This window comes from Rhipicephalus microplus, chromosome 8 (assembly GCF_043290135.1).
Source record: "Rhipicephalus microplus isolate Deutch F79 chromosome 8, USDA_Rmic, whole genome shotgun sequence".
Taxonomy (NCBI): Eukaryota; Metazoa; Arthropoda; class Arachnida; order Ixodida; family Ixodidae; genus Rhipicephalus; species Rhipicephalus microplus.
In genome coordinates this window covers 34936845-34960079 of record NC_134707.1, presented here as the reverse complement: position 1 = coordinate 34960079, position 23235 = coordinate 34936845, and the positions used below count along the sequence as shown (strand labels likewise).

The 23235-nt window shown below is 43.1% G+C and overlaps 1 protein-coding gene and 1 long non-coding RNA gene across 2 annotated transcripts in view; one reads left to right on the top strand and one right to left on the bottom strand.

Moving 5' to 3' along the window:
* The window catches only part of LOC119187091 (rab-like protein 2A), a 290773-nt gene that overhangs the window by 260038 nt on the left and 7500 nt on the right, over window positions 1-23235 (bottom strand). The window lies entirely within an intron of this gene.
* Window positions 12317-23235, top strand: part of LOC119185012 (uncharacterized) — a 22304-nt gene continuing 11385 nt past the window's right edge. Inside the window, exons 1-2 of the long non-coding RNA XR_012885553.1 lie at window positions 12317-12406; window positions 17519-17590. This is a non-coding gene — a long non-coding RNA (uncharacterized LOC119185012). The remainder of the gene's footprint in view (window positions 12407-17518; window positions 17591-23235) is intronic.

Sequence of the window (23235 nt, the reverse complement as noted above, 5' to 3'; positions counted from 1 at the left end):
ATGTCCGTTCCCGGGTATTCTTTTGAGAAATCGCTGCCTGCATCCTCTCTTCTGAAAGACAGTGGCTTTCTACTCAAGTGCTGCGAGTGTTGGGCTCGCAGCACTTGGCATTCCGCTTACTTACTCCCCAGACATTCCCACTGCTTACTCAAGTGCTGCCAGTGCTGGGCGTAAAAATGTTTATTTTATTTATTTTAGGGGCGAAGCTCCTTATGGCGTGGCTTGTGCGTTTCTCGTAGTACGTAACCACTAGTGGCACATACCCGAAATAGGTATAACATTTGACCTCCAAGAAGGTGCCGGTAAGAAATTTCTTCTGTGCGTTGTTTAACAATAACAAATAGTGCTCAATGTACATACCAATGGCTGCGAATGGGGAATGAGAGACAGGAGCATTCGGCTTTTAGTCAACGCGCACGCTGCGATTGCCATTAGCAGCCACTGGCATGTACATTGAGCACTATTGGACAAGAAAGGGTTGCTACATTATACTCGCTTGGTGTAACCTCCTATGTTTTAGAAAGGTTTAGCGAGCGTTGAGCGGCAGGGCCATGAATGCAATGAACTAGTATATACAATGAATGAATTCGAGGTGGTCAAAGGGGGGAAGCAGATACGAAGCGCAAGCCGTAACAAATTAAAAGCTGAATCCTCCTGTCTCTTATTTCACATTAGCAGCCACTGGCATGTACATTGAGCACTATCTGACAGGAAAAGGTTGCTACGTTATACTCGCTGGGCGTAACCACCTTGGTTTTAAAAAGGTTTAGCGAGCATTCGGCTGCAGTGCCATAAATACAGTAAACTAGTATATACCATGAACTCAAGGTGGTTGAAGGTGAGAAGTAGACCCGAAGCGCAAGCCGTAAGAAAGTGTGCGTGTTCCACCTCTCGTTTTGTTTTTGGAATGTCCACTGAATGGCGGTGCTTCTATATGGGGAATATATGATAAAAAGATGCGAGATGATGGGACTTGGAGTGTTGAATAGATGGACGAACGGACACACAGATAGATGCATGGATGGACGCATGAAAGGACGCAGGGGTGGATGCATGAACGATTGCAGGGACGGGCGCACGAACAGACGCATGGACTGTCACACAGACAGATGCATGGACGGACAAATGCTTCGCCCCACTTTCCATCATTCACTCCATGGATATTCTGCCATTTTTATTTATTTATTTATTTATTTATAAAATACTACAGACCCAAGCAGCAGGAAGGGCAAAAGGACACAATTAAAGCAAATAAAGGCAGAGAAATCGCATACTCGGCAAAAAAATTAACACTGACATGTGTACAAAAAAACTGCAGCATAAAATAAGGCAAAACAATCATAATTTCTTTAAAAGTGGTACGTCGAGGTGAAGCAGAAAAGTAGAAACATCAAACAAAAAGTTTTCACACATTGAAATAAGACCATGTGGTAAAAGCACGTCACACATATATACACAAAGAGGCATGAGATAAGGCAAGTGACATTGGCTTTTTAAACTATAGATCAAGCAACAAAATGATAACATATAATGAAGCTATAAAAATTGGTACATCATGGTCAGAAGTTCAAATAGTAACATGTTCTAAGAAATCGTCGTTATGTAATGGGGGAAATGGTAGGTTGTTCCAGTTGGTGATAGTTCGTGGGCAGAAGGAATATTTGAAAAGAATAGTGCATGTCCGATAGGGTGTCAGAGAGCCAGCATGGCGATGCCGTGTTGTTCGATCAGTGAGCGACAATAAATAAGGACTTGGGTTTATGGCAAAGAGTTTATTTTTCTGTTCAAACAGGAATTTTAGTGTCTGTATTTTTCTGCACAGGTGTAGTGTTTGAATACTATTCTGCATCATTAAACTAGCGGAAGAGTCGCTATAACAATATTTAAAATAAATGAACCTGACCCCTTTATGCTGAATCATTTCCAGTCTATCGATATTAATTTTTCTGCACGGATCCCAGACAATCCTAGCGTACATGAGTTTAGGCCGAATTAGTAAAGTGTAAGCCGTCAACCTTGTGCTAGATGGTGCATCCTGTTGTTTATGTCTGAGAAAACAAAGTTTTCTGAACGAAGAGTTGCATATGTTGGTAATGTGCCTATTCCAATTAAGGTTGTTAGTTATTGTGACTCCGAGGTACTTGTACTCCTTCACTTCTGCAAGCATTTCAAAACCCAGCTTGTACCCAAAAGAAAGTTTTTTTTTAGATTTCTTTCTAGTTATTGACATATGCACTTTTTTACTGACATTTAACTGCATGCACGACCGATCACACCAAGAAAGAATACTTTGGAGATTATTGTTGAGCGATGCTTGATCTTCGTGGCTTTTGATTTTATTAAATAGCACACGACCATCCACAAAGATTTTAACTTGAATAGGGGAATAAATTTCGTTAGTTATGTCATTATGAATATAGAGAATAATAAGGGGCCAAGGACACCGCCCTGAGGCACACCAGATGAGACTGGTAGCTTCTCAGATAAGTGGCCATTAATAGAAACTACCTGACTGCGGTTGCTCAGATATGCAGCCACCCAATTACCTAAATAAGCAGGAAGAATAATCGATTCTAGTTTTTCATATGCTTGCTATGTAATACAAGATCGAATGCTTTCTTGAAATCTAGAAATATTACATCAGCCTGGCCTGACTCATCAAGAACACTAGCAAAATCACGAACAACTGTTGGTAACTGTGTCATAGTAGAGAAACCTTTGCGAAAGCCATGTTGACAGGACGACAGTATGCTGTTATCCTCTAAAAACTTATTATTTCCATAGCTATGATATGTTCAAGTAGTTTGCAACATGACGAGGTTAGTGACATAGGGCGATAATTTGTTACTAGTGTGGAGTCACCTTTTTTAGTACGGGTACAACACGTGCCGAAAGCCAATCATTAGGCAGTGTAGCTGAAGACGGGGACATTTGAAATATTTGAGCTATAAAAAGTGCTAACGCTTCTGCATATCTTTTCAGAAAAGCATTAGGTATATCATCTGGACCAGAGGAATATTTAGCTTTAAAGTTAAGTAGCATAGAAACGACACATGGCATTGATACAACAGCGGGAGTAGGGAAGTATGGTCTACGGTTATGAAGTGTAGTAGCATCAAAACTCGAAAAAGCACTGTGGAAGTATTCATTAAAATAATCCGCAATGTTGTGCTTTTCGTTAAAAATGATTTCCTTGTGTAAAATGTGGCTGATTTCCTGGTTCTTTTTTCTTATAAAACCCCCAAAACTTCTGTGGCGTGGAGCGAATAAACTCTAGTAGCGGATGCTGGAAATACGAACGCTTAGCATGGCTCACTTTTAGATTTAAGCTGTCTTGCATTTGTTGAAAAGCTTCACGTGAAGCACACTGCCGTCTTAAGCGCTTAACTCTTCTTTGAAATTGCAAGATACCTCTTGTCATTCAAGGAGTAGCTTTAGATGTACATTTAGTTTTGCTCCGATGAAGTTGTTGAGGCAATGATTGATAATTTCTTCAAAATGGTTTCAAAGTGTACTGTTATATGATGGCCTTGGAAACTGTCAAGGCTTATTTTAAGATACTCTAAAACACTTTGTTCATTGGTTCTAGAATAATCTTTATTAGTGATTGTGTTCTTTTTAAAGACGTCACACGGTTTTAATAAATACGAGAAATACACGAGTTGATGGTCCGAAATGCCAGTTAAAACAGAGACAGGAAATTTTTCAAGTGATCGACTTACAAAAATAGGATCGAGAATTGGTGCTGACGTATCGTGAATACGCGTTGGTTGTTTGACAACTTGCTGCAAGTTATGATAAAGCATAATAGTAAGTAGTCCACGTGCAAGTTGGATTCGACAAAGAAGGACGAGTTCTCCCTAATAATGCCTGGGAGATTAAAATCACCTATAAGCATCACAATGGTACTTTTAAAGGATGCAATATCTTCGCAAAAATGAGAAAGAAATTGGGCAGGCGAGTTAGGGGTTCGGTACACACAAACAACAAAAATTATTTACCCCAGCAAGTAAGTTTCAATTATACAGTTTCCAAGTTCTTAGCTTGACGTAAGAGAACAGCAAATATGTTTTCGTTAACCAAAACTGCAACTCCGCCCCCCCCCCACTCGAAGACCTATCGCGACGAAAGGTTTGATAAGATGGAGGGAAAACGACTGTGTCATCAATATCGTCATGCAGCCAGGTTTCAGTTAAAACAACTACGTGAGGACTGTAACTCAAGCTAAGCCATTCAAGATTCTCAGACTTGTTAACAATGCTTCGAGCATTAATGTTTAGGACATGCATTCATTTAGGTGCTAAGAGTGAGCGTCAGACATTCCTCGAGGTAGCCTGGTCAACATGAATTTGGATTCTCGAGTTTTCCTGTTCATTCCAAAAGAAAAGCTTATTGCCCACCCGAAGTTTGTCATTAATTAAGGTAGCTTTTTCCCCCTGCTCTTTTTCAGCCCTTGCGCTGTTCCATAGGTGTCTTCTCTTTATCAGCGTATTTTGGGAATAGTCATTCTGGATCGATATACTGGAGCCTTTCAGTTTATAAGCATTCTTCAGTACTTGCAGTGCAATGCTGTCTGACGTTGTATCCATGTTGCTTAACAGCAAGTGAATGGCGTTACTGAAGGCTCGCAGAAGAGCTATCACTTCCTGATCTGTGTTGTGCAAGTCCTCCATTGCAGCAGCTTGCTCCGATGACGACGGCTTCTGCTGCGGTTATTCTACGCGTCATGCGGGCGTGAGTTAAGGTCACCCTTTGGTAGCGATTAATCTTCCGTTTGCTCTCTTTCAACTTCAGCGTCTGCCGGGCTGGAAACTGCACCTAGTGGTTTTTACTGATGCGTTGGCTTACTTGCTGAAGTTGGCGCTGTCCTTCGTGAAGACCTTAAACGTCGACATCGCCTTCACTGAATTTTCTCAGTAGATTTTTTTGTGGGTTGAGATGCATCGTGTCGTTTGCTTCTATATAGATTTTTTTTTATGTGCGGACATTCATTCAGAAGACAGAAGACATTCAGAAGAAGCCCTGTGAGCACCCCCACAGTTAGGACACTTCAGTGGGGTTGCGCTGCAGTTCTCTTCCAAGTGCGGTTCTGCGCACCGGGGACATGCTGTGGAGCTCCTGCAAACACTCTTTACATTGTCGATGTTCTGACAGTTGAAAAATTGCACAAGTTTAGGAATAAATAGTAGAACTTGTTGAGGAAAGTGGCCATCTTTCACGTAGGCGGAGAAACAGTCATCTTTGAACGTTACTCTCACAACGTCTGTTTCCAAGGCGCCCAACATTGACTATTCTCGACTCGCTGGTTTTATAAGCACTGGAAGGTCTATGCTAAGTTTTCTGCGTTAGCCTGATGTGTTCGCACCATCGGCTGGTATGATCGACCTAACTGCAATGTTTCCAAGTTGTGTTACTTGTTGCAGTGTTCTCAGCGCACTCAGGTACAGCACATCGACAGCCAGGATGTTTCTTCATGTATTCAGCCTCTTTCGGCACAGTGTTGTCAAGATAAAGTGGAAACGCTTGCCTGTTGAGAACACGTAAACTTCTGGTAGTCATGCTAAGCAACCACGTTTTCTGCGGCGTGGCCATAGCGAAAAATGGCAATGTTATATGAAGTGAGGCTGGCAGTCAACAGATTTCGATCCAATCTCACGTAACTCTTCAAAACGCTGGCGTAAAAGAAAACGGCCGTCCCAGGTACACTCTTGGCACTGTTTTTTTTTTGTGTGTGTGTGTGTTGAGATCCCAGCCCGTAGAAGCTCCCGCCTGCTGTGGGGGCAGAAGTCGCACGCTGCATGTTCTCGCGAAAGCGCAGCAACCTTGAGCGCACCCCGCACCCCTCTCCCCTCTGGTTCGCTCACGAGATAAGCGCGCACGCAGACGACCCCAGCCGGAAAGGTCTGCGGCGGCGGCGACGACAACGGCAAAAACCAGCCGAGACTGTCCATCTAATTGATATCGCAGTAGAAACTGGCGTAAGCGTTCTCTACAAGAATAATGACGGAACACGCTTTGCATCCTCCAATTTCGCATTCAAAGTTCTGGAACTTCTTCAAAGAAAAAAACAGTGAAACAAAAATGTTCAGTTTAGGATATGCGAACTTATTGGAAATGCGTAATATGAATACAAGAAAACAGGTGTAGAGTGGTAAAAAGCCCGAAGCATTGGCATTCAAGCCACTCACAGACCCGAGCGGAGACACACACACAAAATATTCATGTTTGTGAAAGCTTCAAAGAATAGTTTGAAAAAATGATTATGTATTTGTTCACGTGTGTACCTCTAGGGACAGACTGATTGAATTAATAGCGATTCTTTGCAATTACAGGCGAGAAGTGCGTAGAACCATTATTTTACTGTTTAGCAGACTGAAATAAATATATTGCGTTCAGAAAGTTTTGGTGGCAAACCCAACTAGACGTCTACGGACAAAGAGTGAGAAGTGAAAAATTAATTATCAAAATAGGGGAAATGTGAAAAAAGCCGGCCTTTTGCCCTCTATGATCTCGTTTCTTAAAACCAAGCTTAATGTCCATCAAGGCAGAAAGTGCAACTTCAAAAAAAAACTATAAAAGCAAACGCAGTGCTATAAGTTTGGGTACCCTGCCAACGCCCGCAAAATGAAATTGTTCTAATGAAATAGGAAATACTGAGGCTGTGGGATGCAGGTGTCAAAATTATTTTTACGCAGGAGAGTATATGTGCACGTAGTTTACAATGAATGCCTCACAGAGCCAGTAAAACAAGAAAAAAAATCGCATGCTCAACGCAATCTGCATAAGTTGAGTGCTTATTTCGTGTTACTCAGCGCAAATTATATGATCGTATGCCGACTGCAGAAGCAGTGTCCACGTTTCTGCTAGAGTACGCCACGCGTTGTCCTTGAATTCTGTGTTTGGGTGATCGTTGCGGTCCAGAGTGCGAGAAAAATTAGAAAACCGACCACTTAGAAGAACCTAATGTACGTAGCTGACTACGGTGCTCCAGGAAGTGAATCTAGGAAGTCAAAAAGAATGAGCAACTGCTTTTATGTTAGCTTTCTCTACATAAAATTGTCTATGTCTATCCAGCAACATACTTTTTTCATTTAGGATTTTCCTATTGAGAAATATAGATTAAGAATTATTTTTTTTACAGCACGAGCTTTAAGTGAAGCACGTGCAGGTACGTATAATCTGGAGCATTTCTATTTCATAATACTGTTAGTATTATATTTCTCTTTCAATAAAATATTTGTGTGAAATTTTCATTCCAACCTTGTAAAAAAACTTGACTTCTCTGCATTTGCGTCCTACCATATGTTAACAAATTTCAATGCTGAGAATCAACGTGTGCGGAAGATAAACGTACTGATTCTCGTCCACATAAGGAGATTTGGCGATTGTAATTTATTACCAGCTTGAAAAAAGCTTGCTCTCATGCGATAAGCATTTCCTACTACAAAATGCTTGGGTTTTTCCAGCAGATTGTGCAAAGAATATTAATGGCGAGGCATATATTTAAACTTGGTATTCAATATCTGCTCAATCGAGGCGTCGTCATTTTTAGCAGAAAGATTCCAGATTGTGTTCTCTCGAACACTATGCCTATGCTTATGTACGTACTATTAAGCGCTTCAAGAGGATGAAAGATTTCGTAGCTTAAGCTGCCGTGAATTCACGAAGACTTTCCGTGTCATGGTAACGTGTCTTTTGCCTCCCCAGAAGCACTCAATGTGCGTCCCTATTTGTGCCCCTATTGAAGCTATTTCTTGAGGAGACAGTATTTTAACTCTTGAAGTTGAATACGGGAAAGAAACGCTGTTACGACATGTAGACAGACAGACAGACAAAGAACTTTATTGAGGTCCTGAGGAACTGCGTTGTAACGGCCCGTTTAGGGGGAATCCGTAGCAGTCGCGGGCCGCTCCCACGTAGAGACCGGAAGACCGTGGCCCTCCGCCCTCTCGCAGGCCCTCTGGATAGCCCGAAGTTGAACCAAGAGGTCGCCGCTGTTAAGGACTTCCTCCCAGTCCTCTTCTTTGTTGAACTCTGCGTCACGTAACGCAGGACATTGCCAGAGCATATGAGGTAATGAGCAATACGCCTCTCCGCAGTCCGGACAAAGCGGCTCGATGTTGGGCGAAAAATGACTGAACCTGCCTCGCGAAGGGAAAGACCCCGTTTGGAGCATCCTGTAGGCCGATGACTGCGGTCACGTAAGTTTAGGATGAGGAAGTGGAAAAGCCCTCCGAGATAGATGATAATGAGTCATGATCTCGTGGAAAGTGAGTAGCGGGTCCCTGTATCTTCCGGCGTCCCCGCCTGCGAATCCGCCGGGACCGCCGCGGTGCATGAGCGATACCTCGCGCACGGTCATGGGCAAACTCATTGGCGTTGGGGACATCAGGATGTACGTTGGCCCCCATGTGGGCCGGGAACCATGTTATGGTGTGAAACCCGGCAGCCCCCTCACAGCCGAGGATGTCCGCTGCCTCACGCGAGACCGAGCCCGAGGCGAAAGCCCTAGCTGCGGAACGCGAATCTGTAAAGACATTAGGACGCGATGGGTCCTTCATTGCTATGGCGATGGCGATTTGCTCAGCCACCATTGCCGAAACTTTTCTAACTGAGGCAGAGCATAGGAGTGTGCCACTATGATCGACCGAGACCACTGCGAAGCGATCCGAACGCCCGTACTGGGCTGCATCGACAAAGGTCGCGAGATGCGGTCTGTTTGCAACTGATTTTAATAGGAACGGGCCTGAGCTATGCGGCGCCCTACATTGTATTGTGGGTGGACATTTCTTGGAAGTGGAACTACCGAAAACGTGCCCCTGATCGAGGGTGGTAGTGTTACATTACGCTGGTTAGTCGCCATAGGACCGCAGCCTATGGATTCCAGGATGCGCCTACCAGCCCTCGAGGACGATAGTCACACGACCTGAGCCATCTGCTGGGCCTCGATCACCTCCGAGAGGGAGTTGTGCATGCCCAATTGTAGGAGCTTCTCGGTGCTAGTGTGGATAGGCAAGCCTAGAACTCGCTTTATGCTTTTGCGCAGTAGTGTATCAATTCTTGCCTCTTCTCTTTTGGACCAGCGCAATGCCGAAGCGATATAATTAATGTGGCTCATGAGAAATGCATGATAGAGCCGAAGGAGATTGCTCTCGCTCAGCCCACCCCTGCGGTTCGAGACCCTGAGTATGAGCCTAAGCATGTTCTCCGTCTTGGAGGTGATGCGGGCTATAGTCCGTGAGTTGCCCCCCTTGGACTCTAGCAGGAGTCCGAGGACCCTGATGGAGTCCACCCTGGGTATTTTCTGCCCAATTTGTGTGTACAAAGCTATGGGAATCTGTTCTAAAGGAGTGAGGTTCCTCAGTCCTTGTCGGGTGGGTCTGTATAGTAGTAACTCAGACTTTGCCGATGAAAGGCTCAGGCCCGAATCGACCAGAAAGTTCTCCGTGATGTCTAATGCCTCTTGAAGCGCCTGCTCTACCCCGGCGTCGCACCCTCCCATGCAACACACGGTGATATCGTCCGCGTAGAGAGCATGGTTAACCCCGCGCACCATAGCGAGTCGCTCCGAGAGGCCCTTCATGGCAATATTGAAGAGTAGAGGAGAGATAACTGCCCCCTGTGGGGTGCCTCTCGCTCCCAAGGTAAATTCCGTGGATTGGATTTGACCGTGATTGGATTTGGTCTAGGACAACGGTTCCACGCGTACGTTAGGTCTTTTCTCAGGGATCGCAGGGTTACGACATGTAAAATCTTCAGTACTCTGGCAGCGATCCATCACACATTAACATGACGCGAAATAGAGGCGCCCAAAAACATCGTCGCTGCATCAAATCACTGAATACGCTACAATGCACCTACCACTGAGTTTCCTACAATATTTACACGAAAGGGTCCACTTTGCTCGAAGTACCGAACCACTCATTGTTGGCGCTAAGTGTCAAGACGCTCTACTTCACTTTAAAGCTTTCAGGTGGTCATACCAGACAACGCCTATACCCAACCAAAGCGTTTCTACCAAACCACATTGCGCATGTGTGCCGGTGGTTCATTGGGCAGAGCGCTAGGCACCTGTTGTCATGGACCAATAGGTTGTGGGCTCAATTAGTTTTCCTGTGTCTTTTTGTCATAGGTCTTATACCATTATCAATTTTAGGATGAAAAGAACGTCAGTGAAATTTAGTTAACCCCTTGCATTAAAAGAAAATTTCTGCTACTAAGTGCAGCCTTCGGCAGACGTTGGTGTGTTGACAGTAATAACCAGCTTTACCACTGCGTAGTAGGTTTTCAGAGGGTGTTTGGCCGACACTAGAGTGCGATGTGCCACTTTCACAAACCAGGCCAGGCAAATAGGCTGGGCTGATGAACTAATGACGTCGCTGTTGCCAGGTACCTCGTTACAATCACTTTAATCAATCGGCTTATATCTTCCCATATTTGAATAATAATAATAATAATAATAATAATAATAATAATAATAATAATAATAATAATAATAATAATAATAATAATAATAATAATAATAATATTAATAATAATAATATGAATAATAATATTAATAATAATAATAATAATTTGTTGCAGTTTAACGTCCAGAAACCACACTGCAATTATGAGAGACGCTGTAGTGAAGTACTTCCAAAATTTAGACCACCTGGGATTCTTTAACATGCACCTAAATCTAAGCACACAGGACTCAAGCATTTTCGCCTCAATCGGATATGCAGCGGTCACGGACGGGATTTGATCCCACGACCTGCGAGTTGGCAGCCGAGTGGCTTACCCACTATACCACCGCGGCGAGTGCACGAATATGTATGGTGTGTAGGCTACGCTAGGAGGATCTCCTGAATGTGCTAGTTACAGGAAAACAGGCAGGCTCACGGGCACCTTTCAACCATATAATTTACACCTCTCGCACCGTCCACCAGCTATCTTTCTACCGATGTGTAGCGAAGCCTATAGTTCCTATCGTTTCGAATTTTCACATGGTCGAACTATAAAAGCAGCCTTTCACAGTCGCAATAGCTTACTTTTATGACCATTAAAATTACTTTTCGCAATTCTTTGTAACTTGTCTTTTTGAATCGAGGTATTAGTGGCATTTTTTAAGGGGGGGGGGGCAATGTCCAGTGCGTTTCAACGGTGCGAAACGCACAAAACAACACTTCAAAGGACGTTTGAACTATAATAATGAACGTAAAATTTCTAGAATATTTTATTCGAGTTTTTCGGGGTCCCAGCTATAGAGGACGTAAAATTTCTGGAACCTTTTTAATGGTAAAGTCTGTAAATGAAAAACTGCATCGATGTGCATTCTCTTGTTAGGGTTGTAATGTGTGTTCCAGCAACAGTGGCATCCAGCCACCATGTAGTCCATCTAGGGGACGCCGTACGTAATACTTATTATGCATTGGGGCTACCGACGTCAGCCGTACAATGTCGCTATAATTTAATACTTCGTGTTCAAAAGATTGCACATCACAAGTCCAAGAAAGGACTCAAATACAAGTTAGGCAAAAATATTTCTTTTTGTTTGACTGATTAGCAATTCTGTAAATTTCGTCTAGCGCTTGCACATTTGACTGTTTCATTCGGTAAGTTGTCTGTGAGCATTTCAAAACTGCCATTTTTCTGGTTATTTATCAAACGAAAGCGTCACGAGAACCAAGAGTCTATTGCGTTTGATCAAGCATCGTCTTTGCGTCATCGTCTGAGCCACGTCTTCATGCCGTCTAGCCAAAGGTATCAAGAATAGCTTGTGCATACTTATTTTACCTATGATATTTAACGTCTTCCGGACGACAGTCGGCAAGTCGTTACGTGATGACTATTAAATTGCGCATCCTATTTATATCTGATGTTGCAAATAGCTATTATTCTTGGTCGCATAAATTTTGAGTTATTTCTGGAGTAATTGTTTCACAACTGGTAACAAATATACTCGATCTCTTCCTAATAGATTAGTGGCAGGTTTTGAATATCACTTATGCTGTTGAATTTAAAATTCTGACCATGGTACTCTATGAGATACAGACTTCTGAAGTGGAACTAACAAAATCAAAGAACATACCAAACAGCTTTTAACCTCGAAATTGTATTTTAATGCTGGTTACTTAGTTATGCTCAGAAATGTACATTTAGCAGACTGCGACCGACCTATGTATACTGGAGTCAAATTATCACTGTGAATCTAGCTAAAACAATGGCTGATCTTCACAAGCATACAGCCTGCCATGTAATCAATTTGGCAGCTAGACGTTGGTGTTATCAATCAGGGTGTATAAAAGACCATCCCGACTCCTTTCCTTTCACTCTCTTCAGCCCACCAGCATGACCAAGTGTGCTTTTATGCTGATCCTCATTCTTTCGAATGTGGTATCCTTACTCGCGTGGCGACCTTTTGGTATGTTATGTGAATATTACTATAGCAAACCGTACATCATAATTTATGTTTATGTGCTAGCTAGCAAATTGCCTGTGAAAAGGTGAACATGTCGTCGGAAATCTTGCAAGATGCGCTTTTATGAACCTGCCTGTACGAGTATTTGAACCCATACTAATTTTATATGATATATATGACTAAATAAAGCAATCTAGGAGTGCTTAAAGGGTTAGTATCATATAAAACATAATTCCGCCACGTCCGACTCTCTAACTTTGGTGTACAAAAAATTTAGACACCTTCACACTAGGCTTGCATGAGTAAGGAAAGGGTCGAGCTGGGCAGCTTTTTCTGCAACACTTCGGCTTCCTTTCGCAAGAAGTCTATTTGCCTAAAAGGCTTTTAAGTGCCTGTGTGATAGGGTTATTGTATCAATGTACATCGTCATCATCATCATCATCATAATCATCATCATCATCATCATCAGCCTAACTACGTCCACTGTAGGACAAAGGCCTCTCCCATGTTCCGCCAGCCAACTCGGTCCTGTGCTTCCTGTTGCCAATTTATAAACGCAAACTTCTTATTCTCATCTGCCCATTTAACCCTCTGTCTCCCCCTTACCCGCTTGCCTTCTCTAGGAATCTACTTAATTACCTTTATTGACCAGCGGTTATTCTCTCTACGTGCTACATATCCGGCCTATGTCTATTTCCTCTTCTTGATTTCAAATATGATATCCTTAACCCCGGTTTGTTTTCTAATCCACTCTGCTCACTTCTTGTCTCTTAAGGTTACGTCTATTACGTTCCTTTCCTTTGCACGCTATGTCGTCCTCAATTTAAGCAAAAACCCTCTTTGTAAGTCTTCAGGTTTCTGCTCCATAGCTAAGTGCCGGCAAGATGCAGCTGTTGTATACCTTCCTCCTGAGGGATAGTGGCAATATTCCTGTCGTGATATGAGAGTGCTTGCCAAATGTGCTCAACCCCATTTTTATTCTTCTAGTTACTTCAGTCTGGTGTTTCGCTTCGGCAGTTATTACCTGTCCTAAATAGACATAGTCTTTTACAACTTCAAGTTCGCTATCACTTATCTCGAAGCACTGTTCTCTTCCGAGGTTGTTGTATATTACTTTCATTTTCTGCAGATGAATTTTAAGACCTACTTTCCTGCTCTCCTTGTCTAACTCCGTAATCATGAGTTGCGATTCGCCCCCGAGTTAGTCAGCAATGCAACCTCATCAGCGAAGCGCAGGTCACTAAGGTACTCTCCATTAACTCTTATGCATAACTTTTCCCATTCTAGGTCTCTGAAAACCTCTTGTAAGCACGCGGTAAATACCATTGGAGGATTGTATCCCCCTACCTTACACCCTTCTTGATTGGTATTCTGTTGCTTTGTTTATTAAGCACTATCGTATCACTTGATCCCCTGTAGATTTCTTCAAGGATGTTTATATATGCTTCGTCGACGCCTTCATTATGCAGTATCTGCATGACTGGGATATTTCTACAGAACCAAACGCCTTCTCGTGATTTATGAAGGCTACGTATAGTCGTTGGCTATATTCTGAGCATTTTTCTATTACCTGATTGATAATATGAATGTGGTCGATTGCTGAGGAAGCCATCTATATCCTGCTTCTTTCTGTGGTTGATTCAATTTTAACGTCTTAATTCTGTTAGCAACTACCTTTGTAAATAGCTTGTATACTACGAACAGCAAGCTGAATGGCCTGCAATTCTTCAAGTCCTTGTCATCTCCTTTCTTAAGTATGAGGTTGATGTTAGCATTCTTCCAATATTTTGGTACTCTTCCCGTCAGGAGACATCTCTTATACAGGGTCGCTAGGTTTTCAAACAATCAATCAATGTACAGTCACCATTCAAATACATATGTAAGGACACGTTTCACTATCATGTCACACCGACTTTTAATAGCGAGAGATCAACCATGTGCTTTTTTTTCCTTTACCCTCTTTATTGTCTCCTCTTGTATTTTCTTGTCTCTTAACTCCTAATAAATATTTGTTCCCCCTTCTTCTTCTCTTTGTTTTTCTCGCTGTTTCTACTTTTTTATTTTCCCCTTTCTCTTTCTCTTTGTTTCGCTTTTGCTTCCTCTCTTTTTGTTTTATACGTGGCATTGCGTGCGTTATACCGAGCTCGGGCAACTTTCTTTTTTGCCGTTGATACTAAGTTCCCGTCATCAAGGTGCGCTAAGAAAAAAAGGAAGGAGACTTCTTGGCACCACTGTGCTCTGAGTTTACATCATCACGGGAATCAAAACAAAAAAAAAAGACTTCCTGGAAGGGGAGGGGGCGCTCAATATACTACGCAAAGAGTGTTATGCTAAGCAATGACATTAGCACATTACACCATACGAAAGCCCAGCCCCCTAAAGCGTCTCGCAATGAAAATGTAGTAGTAGTCTACAATAATCCCAATGGGCGTGTGCTACAGAAAGTGGACAAGGTCCACTACTTCCTTGCAAAGAGCACTGCTATGTAAGCAACATAGCAGAGCTGGAAGAGGGCAAGTGCATCGCGAGAGGGAACGTATAGCATAAGCCAAGTATATGTGATAGCTAAGTTTAGCATACTAGGGAGTTGGAAAAGGTAAGAAATGTACAGGTGGTATCAAACTGGGTATGAGGTCAGTGCTCGAAGACACACGAAGAGGCGGAAGAAGGTACTCCGAAATTCTGCGAAACCCTGCTAAATCATCGTGAAGTTCGTTTACGTATGGATTACTTGCACGTAATAACACAGGCTTCCCTTCAGCTCCGCTTTATCTTCAGAACATTGAGCCAGATAAATCTTGGCATAAATGCTCTTAAGCAATGCCATTACTCTGATCACTTCTCTCGGAGTCCTCTGTCTCTCACTGCCCATTAGCAGCAATTGGCATACCCCAGTAGGAAACTCCGTAGCATTACTGTGTGGTTTGCGCCTCCCGAGGTTTCTCTCCTGCGCAACGTTGCGATGAGCGCCAGCGTCGACGTCGCCACCAGTGTAAGCGTTAGCACTCACTGCTTCGCATCTAGACATGGTTGCCTTAAACGAGAGGTGGTTTTATTTACTTTATAAAATGATTTGCTTTTTCGTATGGTATCGTTAATAATATAACCTTATTTAAATAGTGTAAATACGTACATCGCTGAAGTCTTAGTGGACACCAGCATAACACACTTGCGTGTTAAAATTGTCAGATTTCTTGGTTAGATAACAAGCGAGGTTGAAAATATCCCACAAGCAAGTGTTGCGATTTGCGATCTTCACTTCGCGTAAAACAACATCACATATTATCTTAGTTAAGCTTGGCATCCTGGCCGTATGTGAATGGTATGTCAAGAATGTGCGTTTTGTTTTTGAGGTTTTTTCTTGCTCTCTCCTTATGACATATTGTTCTGCTGCTTTGTGAGACCAATGAAACTTAATCAGTGGTCAATAACAGCCTGCAGTTACTTAAAGCTAGAAATATTTAGGGCAAATGCCAAATGAGGACTTTCTTATCTCACAGATTTCGTTCTGAAAATCACTTTTAATTGACATAAAATAAATAATCATCTTTAATTTCAAAATAAAATATTAAAAATCAGAATATTCAATGACTGATGCATGCTGGTAACTTTGTAGAATACCCTCCATCCACTTTTTTGGGTTTATATGTGAATTTAGAAGTAGGAGTGTCAGTCAGCGCCATCTATTAGCCAAGCAACGAGTGTGAAACACTCTCTTATGCGCATGTCTAGCATCACGTAGCACGTGAACTTATTACGAGCCGGAAGCTGATCAATAGTCCCTCGTATACAACCTAATGCCACCAAGGCTGCCAGTACGAGACCCTCGTTAATGAATAAGGGAAAGAAGTGTATACCTAAGGGCTCGTTTTTCCGTGTTTTGACATAATAATAATTAGATCTAACAAACAGTAATGCCAAAAAATGTATAGGGGAAGTTATTAGAATAATATTAGAATTAGATTCTTATTAGAATTATATATATTATATATATATATATATATATATATATATATATATATATATATATATATATATATATCTATATATATATATAAGATCTGACACCTCAGGTCACGGGTTCAAATCCCGGCTGTTGCGGCTGCATTTCCGATTGAGGTGGAAATGTTGCAGGCCCGTGTTCTCAGGTTTGGGTGTACGTTAAAGAACCCCAGGTGGTCAAAATTTCTGGAGCCCTCCACTACAGCGTCTCTCATAATCATATGATAGTTTCGGGACGTGAAACCCCACATATCAATCAATTAGATCTAATAGACATATGGAAGATATTAGACCTAATTGTAATTTAAATATGAAGAAAAGTGGGTGAAAAGATAACTTGCCGTGGGCAGGATTCGAGCCTGCGACCTTCGAATGACGCGTTCGATGCTCTACCACTGAGCTTCCATGAAAGCTATCCCCCGGCCACTTTATAGGGTTTATATGTGAATTAAGCGTGAGAGTGTCAGCCAGCGCCACCAGTAGCCATGGCGGCGAGTGTGGCACAATCTTTTGAGGCTGTTTGGCGTGAAGTAGCACGTGAAGTTCTTACGAGTGGGCAGCTGACCAATAGTCCCTCGTATACAGCCTAAAGGCACTAAGTCTGCTAGTACAAGACCCTCGTTAATAAATACGGAAAGAAGTGTATAAATAAGGGCTCGTTTTTCCGTGTTTTTACAAAATATTAATGTGATCAAACAGACAATAATGCCAAGGAAAGTATAAGGGAAGATATTAGACCAAATTGTACTGTAAATATGAAGAAAAGTGGGTGAAAAGATAACTTGCCGTGGGCAGTATCCGACCCACTGCTATATATATATATATATATATATATATATATATGTATATATATATATATATATATATATATATATATATATATATATATATATATATATATATATATATATATATATATATATATATATATATATATATATATATATATATATATATATATATATATTTTGTCAGAGCGGGGGCCCACGCGCACATCTTTCTTCTTTGTGGTGTGAGCCTTCACCTCGGCATACCACCCACTACTAAAGGTAGGTGGCAATATATATATATATATATATATATATATATTATATCTCGTATCTCATTACGCAGCCTGGCCTTGGTCCTGGCCGAAGTGGTCCTGGTGGTGGACGCCATCGAAGCCAGCGGCAAAACCTAATCCAGGTGTGTGCATTTCGTGCTCTCGCACAATTTGTTGCATGCCTCACAGGGAACGCGTGACTCTGTCAGACGTACAGTTCCAAAATAAATGCTCTTGCACTTTTATTAGAAATTCATCCCATGAGAAAAAATATCAACTTATGGAAGAATATATGTTACTGAAATTCAGGTTACGCAGACAGGAAAAAATTTCTCCGTGATGAGAAAATGCGAAGACACCGGAGCTAATCTCATAAGTCATTTTATTCTCGATATAAACGCCCGAGATCGAACAAAGTGTGCCACCTGAGCAAGCAACCGACAGCAAGAGCCTGTGCTGCCAATACTGCATACTGCCTATGAGGAGCAGCAAATAAAGTGCAGTGGTCACCAAAGCTTATAGGTTCATGCTGAAACCTCTACTAAATGGCCAGCTGACAGTCATTCTAAAAGGCAAATAGGCAACAGGACTGCTAAGTTCGATAGTTGTTTGCGTATGTTTGGGAGAGCGAAAGAAAGACCAGTCGCAAGCAATAGCTTTTAGATAGCACACCTGCACACTAAGGGCTATTACAGCATGTTAAGAGATTAATTTCCGTGGTCAAGCATGGTGCAGATGAAAACGGTGCCGCCAATTTTTCGATTCAAGAAAATGCGTTGTGATAGAGCTGAGTGTGCAGATCTCACACCTTGGAGGCGCTGCTTTATGCCGGTAATTAACCCACTTGGTTTCTGATCTATGGATTGTAGATGCGTATCTAGTTGCCGCGAACGCTTTTACATCCACAGAATCAAACCTCGGGGTAAAAACACAGCAAAGAATTATTGTGTGATCCTTACCTTCAAGCTCAGCTTTGGTCAAACTCGGTGAACCCGTGCTTCGTGCCGTACGCATCGCGTGCCGATAGAACATAGGCCGAAGAAGCCACATCGCCGGAGCCAGGCACGCACTAAGAATTACTTCTTACTGGAGGTCTTCACTACTTCGCCAAACAACGTATGATTCAATGTTTATATTCCATAAAACCTATCTCAACAGTACCTCGGGTGGGGAGTGGAGGTTCGAATTCTTAGGCTCCTCAGCACGCAGCCCTGTATATGACAACGTAAATGCATTGTGATGTCGAAAAAGTGGCATCCTGCCTCTCTGAGCTTCTTTCCACCCATGCGAGATTAGGATCCCTTGATCCTGCGATAATCTTACGGCTTCCAACAAAGCTTCCATGAGGTGACGCTACTGTTCTGTGCAGACTAATGTCGGGCGTCACGTTTACCCGCGCGTACGCGCTCCGCATAGAGATGGACGACACCACCACCTGTGAAAACTGCGGAAATGAAGAGACAGCTCGACACGCCCTGTGCGGCTGCCCGGACTAAAGCATGCAAAGTCAATAGCATGCAAAGACAATACCTCTCTTATACAATCAACAATTTAGATGACCCGCCGCTGTCAGAGGAACGTATACGGTGCCATTGTCTAGACTCATCGTCCTTGAAGGCTGTGCAAGCGCCACTGGCCTTCTTGCGAACTACTGTCACTGAATTCCTATTTGATTATGTTCATTACACAAGGATTTTATGAATATTGGATTACCAATTCATGAATGTGATCATGTTTCCTTTTTCTTGGAGTATTAAGTAGTGCACCTTTCGCGAATCGTAAGAGCGCATCATCAAGTTTCAACGCCGAACTGCGCCTCGTACTTTTTATATAAACAGGTCTGGTCAGGCGGCGTCGCCCCTTTGGTGTTACCGTCGAGAGCTATTGAACATTGATCATTTTTACTTATTTGCCGTCATTTCACAAGGCATAAGAAGAAACATTTAGAAGCTTTATTCAGAAATTTAAATATTTCACCCTTAATTCTGAAAATATCCTTTCCCTTGGGGCTTCTTTTCTAGGTCACAGCAACATGAGTGTGTGGAGAGTAGTTTGTGAATTTCTCAGAAACACAAGGAGGTTCGCCTGTTAGATTTTCTTTTTTTTAACTAATGAAATTCTAGTTTTTTAGTTACCATTCATTTATTTACTTACATTCCTAGTTATTCACCTACTTTATTCGTAGGTCATCTTATTATTGATTATTGTTGAATTACGGACACGATAAACAAGCCACCTGAAATGAGCAACACCATGAGGCATTTTGAGCAAACGATTAGCTTTATAAACGGAAGATATGAAGTGACCCTCCCTTGGAAGGATAATTTCGAGGTTGCAAGCAACAGGCAAGTCGCCGTTACTCGACTGGACAAGCTTGTCAACCGTCTCAACTCCAGAAAAGGACCGCTCGAAACGTATGACCGTACCATAAGGAAGTACTTGAGGGCAGGACACGCCGAAGTAGTCAATGACGTACCTGCAGAGGTGACGAAATTATATTACATGCCGCACAAGGAAGTCATGCGTGAACAAGCACTGACGACGAAAATGAGAGTGGTGTTTGACGCTTCGTCACATGCCAAAGGATGCAAATCACTTAATGACTGCCTTCAAAAGGGTGACAACTTATACCAAGACCTCGTGCAAATTCTGCTACGCTTCAGAACGCACCCGGTGGCAGTTATCGCGGACATAGAAAAGGCATTCCTTCAAATTGCGATTCGGGAGGACGACAGAGACGCTTTCCGCTTTCTCTGGTTTGCAGAAGGAGATTTATCCAAGGGCAAGCTGCAAGACTGGAGGATGACACGAGTGCGTTTTGGAGCCACATGTAGCCCATTTTTGCTCACAGCTACTATTCTCTACCACGTGAAAAGAGCACCGGCTGTAATGGCACAAACAGCGCAAACTCTTGCCGAGTCGTTTTACGTGGATGACTTAGTCACTGGTGCCGACACAGAAGAGGAAGCCGCTAAACTATGCCGAGAAGCGCGCACAATAATGAAATCGGCCGGCATGACATTGCGAAAATGGACAACAAATTCAGCAAATTTGACGCGCACGCTTGAAAATCAACTGGAATCTACTAGTAATGAGGTAGTCGTTCTCCACGAAACGTCGGTCAAGGTCCTGGTTTTGGTTTGGAATCCCGCAAAGGATGAATTCAACTTTTCGGTTGAAAATCTACTCCGGTTTTTGACAGCACAGACGGGTACAAAACGATTTGTCTTGCAGTCAGCATCAAGAACATTTGACCCGTTGGGATTTGTAGGAGCATATACTATTGCCATACGAATATTATTTCAGAGACTGTGGATACGAGGAATTGGCTGGGATGAAGTCCTACCCTATGGCCTGCAAAAAGAATGGAATGATTGGGTCATCCAGCTGCCGCAACTGCAAGACGTCGTCGTTCCTCGCTATCTGGGTGGCGGAGCAAGGAAGACCAATGTGCTTCAAGTACATGTTTTTTGCGATGCCAGTCCAGCGGCATACGGAACAGCAATATACGTCGTATCAAGTCCTGAGGAGCCGATACTGTTGATTGCGAAGTCCCGTGTAGCACCCATTAAGGAGACAACGCTGCCGCGATTGGAGCTGCTGGCTGCCTTAATCGGCTCAAGAATGTTGGAATACGTGAAAAGGGCTTTGAGGAATGTTCAAGTTGACTACGCGATGTGGACAGATTCCGCCATTGTGTTGTCATGAATAAAAGGTGACGTCAAAAAGTGGAAACAGTTCTTAGCCAACAGAGTCAATGAAATTAGGTGCACTAATTATCCATCAAAGTGGAGGTACTGTCCTGGAACGGACAACCCGGCTGACTTACTCACACGTGGCGCGACGCTTGAAAGACTGCTGTGCAGCTCAAAATGGTGGCATGGTCCCGAGTGGCTAACTAAACCGATGTCTGAATGGCCCCTACAGTTCTGTGAACTAGACATAGCGGAAGCCACCCAAGGTGAAGTTACAACAGTCCACATTGCACTAATGATACGCTTCTCAGTTCCGATAATTGATATTCAACGGTACAGCAGGCTTCAGCACCTACTCAGAGTCACTGCATGGATTTTCAGATTTACTGACCGATGCAAAAAAATAAGTAACCATACAGGACATCTCGTCGCAACAGAAATCCTGAACGCTGAATAGTATTGGATAAGCTGTACACAAGAGCAAGGCTTTCTTGAAGAACTCACTACGTTTACCAACGGCCAACCAGTCGAGTCTACATCTCGAATCGCTGAACTACGCCCTTACATAGACAAAGACGAAATTCTTCGGGTTGGAGGCCGTTTATCTCTCATGCATTCCACACAAGATGTCAAGCACCCAATCATAATGCCAACAAGCCACCACTTGTCGACACTTTTGGCAAACAGAGCCCATCTTCAAGTCTTACATTGAGGAGTTAGAGATACACTTACGCAGCTTCGGGAATGCTACTGGATTTGTCGTGCTCGCTCTTTGGTAAAAAGAGTGCTGCATGGCTGCAATATATGCAAGCGTTTCAGTGCGGGCCCAGGAACTGCTGAGACTGCTCCGTTAACAAGTCATCAAGTGACACCAACGAACCCGTTCGAAGTTGTAGGAGTCGACTTCGCGGGCCCTCTGTATGCACGCACGGAGAAAGGGGACACGAAGTGCTAGGTTGCACTTTTTACGTGCGCCGTATCTAGAGCCGTGCATCTCGAGCTTGTCTCGGAAATGACATCCGAGGCTTTCCTGCTGTGCCTACGACGATTTGCAGCTCGGATAGGATTACCTAGGCTGATCTATTCTGACAACGCACGAAGCTTTCACAAGACATCGGCAGACATAAAGCGGCTAAACCAAATGTTCTCTGAAGAGGACGTCGCTGGTCAACTCAGCACCAACGGCATTTCGTCGAAGTTTATAGCACCAAATGCTCCTTGGTGGGGTGGATGGTGGGAGCACCTTGTACGATCAGTGAAGCTTCCGCTGCGAAAAATTATCGGCAAAGCTCATCTGTTTTACGAAGAAATATCGACAGTGCTGGCGGAGGTCGAAGCAGTCGTAAACTCTAGGCCTCTGACTTTCATCGAGACAGATGCAGGAGAACCTTGCACTTTGACGCCAGCCGAACTTCTCCTTGGACGAAGACTGACTTCCATACCGTATGCGACCGCTGACGAAGTCAACAGTAATTCCAAACGATCAGACGTCATACGCAGACACAACTACAGGAAGCTGCTGGTTGAAAGTTTTTGGAAGCGTTGGCAAAAAGACTACCTGTTGCAATTACGATCTGCACACTTTGCCGAAACGAAATCAAATACAGCATTGAAGCAAGGGGACATCGTTCTCGTGCATGCGGACAACACTCCACGCCAGCTATGGAAGCTTGCAAGGGTCACGGAAGTGTACCGCAGTGCAGACGGTCTCGTTCGTTCTTGCAAAATCCAGTTGCAAGGCGGTCACCTTGCGATCAGGCCGATACAAAAACTGTACCCACTTGAACTATGTGTTTAACTTTGCGCGGCCGGGAATGTTGAATATTTTTCACGTTCTGGGCTGGGACAAGAAAACGAGAAAGAAGAAGAGCATGAGCGAGGGACGCGGGGACGCTCAAATGACAGCAGAGCGCTTCCGAACGCAGTTAAACAAGTTTTTTGCCTTATACTAAAGACGGAGTTAAGTGTGATTGCAGTGTCTGGAACGCCATGGTCTAATCATTATAATGGTCCACTCATATTTCCTTGTCGAATGAATAATTACTATATATTCATCAATATTTGAAGTTTCCTTTTCCCCATTACAATAACCA